Genomic DNA, 5,226 nt, shown 5'->3' with positions numbered 1-5,226 from the left:
TCCCAAGTGGTGATACCTCTAATGACTAGGCCATTGTAGATATCCTCATGTCGTAATCCCCTAATGAATCTATCAAGAAATTGATTATTATTGAAGCGCTCATTTGGATTACAACGAGAATTCAAATGCTTCAAGCGACTAATAAAGTCTCTCACTGACTCTCCTTCCTCTCGTTGGGCTTTCTGGAGCTGAGAGGCTACACCCCAAAGCACTCCCTCTCGTATGTATTCTTTCAAGAACAGTCTCCTAAGAGTAGGGTAAATCGTTTTTTCTTCCACCCTTAGGGTTCTATACCAATCCCCAGCCTTTCCACTTAAGGTTAGGCTTCAAGCATTGCTCTTATGCAGGTCATTGTGTTCTCCTAGAGAATCGTATATTTTTTCAAACACTTTCATATGCTTTCTCACATCCCGGTCTCCACTAAATTTTTGTGTGAGCTTGGCTATTTGTACTGCCTTACTTCTAAGCTCTCTATCATGTGTGTTATGCATATTCTCAGCAATAGATCGACCAATAGCTTGAGAAAATGTTGCCAAGTCACCTAAGTGAGCAGGCACCGTGGGTGAAGGTGCTCCAGAGACTACATGTGGAGTAGGTATTGGCATTGGTCTTGGCGCATAGGAAGCCCTTGGGTTCCACGTGGGGTACGATGTTGTGCCATGTGGTGGTCCATAGTTCATATGGGTGGCCCTAGGCATAGCAGACGTCGGATGTGACATGCTAATGCTAGCCGGTATGGTCCCATAGAAATAAGAACTTGGGTGTTGTGGTTGTGGAGCATAGGTAGTTGAAACAATGGGAGGAGTAGGGACTACATGAGTACGAGGACCCATAGGTGCATACAATTGGTACACACTTGTAGGTATTGTTGCAGGCATTGAGCTACCATGTAGCGGTGCTTTACTAACAAATGAGGTCCATGGCGTATTTCTTGGCATGCCCATCATTGGGGTAGGCATGGTAGCTGTGGTGTCATAAAGGGAAAGATGAGCTAGACTTGGAAAGGTGAAGCTATCACTTGTGGGCTCAGATTGTACTGAGACCCCTGGAGAAACAACATATGGAGGATCCATCGGACTTACCGAGGGAGTCTCCATTTGCGATAAGGTCGGTTGTTTAGCCTTTCCTGTATCTAAGAATCTCATGAGACCCGTTGAAGGCATGTTGATCCCCTTGTTCTGTCTCTCTAACTCGATAACCCTATGGATGGCCTCACAAACTCTTTGTTGATCCTCCACACTAGTAGCACCCATTGTGGATTGTAGGATCTAACCAACCCACGTGATCGGTGTGACCTGTGTATAGGTCGGTCAAAGTTTCTGTTTGTAGTTCGTACTCCCAGTTCTCATTTAAGAATGATCCATCTAGGATTGAGGTGCTAGGGATGTCCTTTGAACCAAATGCAATGTGGCTTTCTAAAGGTTGGCCCTTAGCGGTTGCTAAGTCAGAAGCACTTGATTGCTCTCTTAGCAAAGATATTGACATGGGCCCTTTCAATTTTAACTCTCTTCGTTGCTCCGCCTTGCGTAAGATCTCAATTTCCTTTTCCCTCGCTGCAAGGATATATCGCTCAACCTCTTGCACTTCGGCAAGGCTTCTACCATCGGGTAATATAACCTCGGAGGGAAATAACTCTAAAGAGCCAGGAGGTGTAGTGAATGAAGTAGTCACATGCACATTCTCTAAGGGTATAGGGTCTACGTTGGTCATGACTGGAGAATTTACTTTCCCACCCCCCTCATTTACATCATTAGCTCCATGTTCAGAGCGAGTGGATCTACTAAAGATTTCCTTCAGGCGGCTAAGCACGCTCGGCCCGGACCATGGGCCCATGGAATGCATGTCTTGGCTTGAGCTATTGGGATTAGGCATTGGGAAACCCTCCATGACATCGTAGTCAGAGGAAGAGTCACTAGCCACTATGTTCGGGTCTTGGTTTGTACTGCCTTGGGTCCCCGCCAAGGGCCCGGAACCTAAAGTAGGTGGATATTGAGAACTCGCGTAAGTCAAAATTCTCTCTAGTTGCTCCATCTCTAGCACACGACCAGAGCGCAGATGCATGTGCCTTTGGCACCCTACAAGCGTCGGCGAATAACCTCGAAGGTTAACCGCTTACTTTTTTAAGCATCCGTTTTCACTCGTGTTTTTTACGTTTTTTAATGTTTTCTTATGATCGATTTTTTTGATTAAAGTGTGTGATAACTCAAAATGAACGTATCACTCAGAGGGTCGTGGTGTGCTTTACAGCACAACATTCGGTCACCTGAAGCTCCGTTCGTCCTCAAAAAAGTCAATTTTTAGCTATGTGTGAAGCTAAAATTCGTAAGTTTAAAGGGCGATAGATGTCTAAGCCTGAGCGTGAGCGTGAGCTTGGGCTTGGGTCTGGGAGATATTCCCGATCTTGGTCCTACCTTTAAAAATTTTATTTTTGTTTTTTTTTTTCTTTTTAAGGATAAGGTCGTTGTGGCCTGCGCGAGAGCACACATACACTCTACCTACCCACTTCTAACTGATACACCTACTGTTACACACTAACACACTCTATTAGGTCTCACAGATCTACTTCCTACTTACTGTACATTACATTACAGAGAACTAACAACCTTAATACTAACACATTACAAAGAGAAAAAACACAGTACCTTTGAAAACTCCATTAACAAAAAAAATACACGGTAGTAACACAAAACCTTCTTCTCAACACACACACACCCTCCTTCCTTACCTTTCCTACAATTGAAATTGCACCACAAAAGAAGCACACAGTGCCATTCAAGCTTAGTGTATGGCATTCCCCAACGGCGCCAAAAATGTGCGCATATGTCGCACGTGTCAATGCAAGGAACTTGCCGATACACCCCGTATGTCGCACATGTCAATGCAAGGAACTTGCCGATACACCGTGTGCGAGCCACAAATGGCTCCAAGCACACAACAAGCCTAACCTAGCAAGCTCAAAGATGGCGTTGGTGTGTCACTCACCGCTCTACGCTTCCTGTCGTGGAGGATTCCTCGCTGCGAAAAAGAGGGAGACGCCGCTATGCCACGCTCAACCGCCTCGCCGCCCTCATGCCACCGCAATGCTCGATCGCTCTCTCTCTCTCTCTCTCTCTCTCTCTCTCTCTCTCTCTCTCTCTCTCTCTCTCTCTCTCTCTCTCTCTCTCTCTCTCTCTCACGCATACACACACACACACAAGGAGATGAAGAAGAAGAAGATGGAGATGGAGCAAGAGCACTCTTCAATTGCACAAATGAGAGAATAAGTGAATTTTAGGTTTAGTTGACTTTTATATGAGCTTGCCCCATTCACACTTGGGCACCCATAAAACTAATCCCTTGAATGTTCCAGTTAGAGTGCACCTCTCATCGGCGATCACTCTTACCCTTTTCCTATTGGACCGACAAGCCCAGTACCTGACTCTACCAAGTAAATAATACAATGTCCATCGTAGGTGGTAGGGTGTCTATGAGCCGTGAGGGTTAACACCAGTCTTAGAGATGGATCACAGATTTGTTTAGAGCAAACTCTGGACAGTCGGAGGAGCTACTCCCACAGTAGAGCTCACATTTGTCTTGCACTAGAGTCACACTGATTGACCAAGAGATTGAGCTAGGGAGATCCAGATTCCCATGATTGCGGAGGACTACACAGCATCGACGGAGGCTACATCAAAAGATTTGGATCACTTTGGCCAGACATGCACGACGCTCGATCAGACTACTGACCATGGAGAAGATTGATGAGATCCGCCAATGACCGATGCTAGATCTCTTGTGATTTAGCTATTTAGCGATCGCAGCTAGCTATGTGCTTCGGTAAAACCAGTTGAATAACTCTTTTAATGCATTGCTTCTACTGGCTCCCCCTCGCTTTCTGGTACATCTGAAAAATGAAGTCCTTGCTTGATAGTGAGACTTCTCCATTCCCTGTGTGTTCCAAGTAGCCAAAGGTCCTTGTCTTGCAAAATATGGTCCATGCAGGTAGAGAATATATTGTATGATGACAAAAATGTTAGCAGTATTCAAATAAATATTTAACTTTTTTGGATATCAAATATTTATTTAGCATTCACCAAATAGTAAGTGATATCTTTCACTACCCATGCGTCTGTGATACTATTTATTAAAAGCTTCATTGTCTTTTTGAAGTCATTTTCATAAGTTTTTGTGTTTACTTATTGTCTTAGAACCTTCAAGAAAACCAGCTTCTTCCATACTTCCATTCGCTTGTTTGTCATATCTGGTCTGCTTTTGACATTTGTAGTAATGAAGCAGAGATCTTTCTAGCAGTTCTATATGGCATTTACTTGTTTTCTATCATGGTTGGTCAAAAATCTTCTAGCTTTTGATCCTCCCATTGAAACATCTTGCAAGACATCAATTTTCCCATGAGAAAGCTTTGGATCTTTTCTAAGATGCACTTGACCACCTTTGGAGACCCATCTAAGAGAGTAAAGCTTTACATTTTTCAATACACTCATCTGGAAGTTTGGTGGGTTTGATAGCATACACATAATCCAGATGCAGTCGAAGCAACTTATCCAAAATTCTGATCTATGCATGTAACGTACATATATGTACATTTTTTAAGTCGAATGCAAGAATGGGATCCCAAATCATCTGAGAGGAGGGATAGTCAGAAACATTCACATGTTTCCTAGATGGTGGTCTTCCTATCTCACGTTCCGAAAGCCATCCACTTGTTCCCATGCTTTCCATGCAATACAGACAAGGGTACTTTGTGTTCGGACCACCACATATACCAAACATGCTCTTCAATGCTTTGAGATCAGCACTCAGGTGCCATTCCAATGTGTAAACACCCATGCCATCTATCTGTAGCTGTTCACCTGCATTCTGGCTTTCTATCACAGAGGGGATGTGGGTTTGTGAAAAGAACCATTTTAGTGTCTCATGACTCTCTATAGGAACTTGAGCCGAACCAATCCACCATAGTTTCATTTCAGATTGAGTTTTGTAATATGGAGATGTCACTGCACCCATGTTATAGTCCAAAGCTCTATCCATTAAAGAAATAGAGACTCTTTCCATCTTTTGGATTTTTTGGATTTGTGCCTCATCAAGTTTTAGTACAAATTTAAGCTTTCCTTCACACTCATCTTCCTTTATTTTGTAATATTTGACCATAGCAGATTGGACTTTTTTGACATCCATCCATATATTATTAAATACATTGTACTCAAAAAAAGATTTCTTTTTCTGTTT

At 43.3% G+C, this 5,226-nt stretch overlaps 1 pseudogene; it reads right to left on the bottom strand.

Annotated features, from left to right (window-relative positions):
• Positions 1-4,292: 4,292 nt before the first annotated feature.
• Positions 4,293-4,962, bottom strand: LOC147448984 (uncharacterized; annotated as a pseudogene).
• Between the last annotated feature and the right edge of the window lie 264 nt (positions 4,963-5,226).

The sequence above is a fragment of the Adiantum capillus-veneris genome, chromosome 10, assembly GCF_014529385.1.
Source record: "Adiantum capillus-veneris isolate H3 chromosome 10, ASM1452938v2, whole genome shotgun sequence".
NCBI classification, from domain to species: Eukaryota; Viridiplantae; Streptophyta; class Polypodiopsida; order Polypodiales; family Pteridaceae; genus Adiantum; species Adiantum capillus-veneris.
Note: the sequence above shows the minus strand (reverse complement) of the source record. Positions and strands in the feature narration are given on the sequence as shown.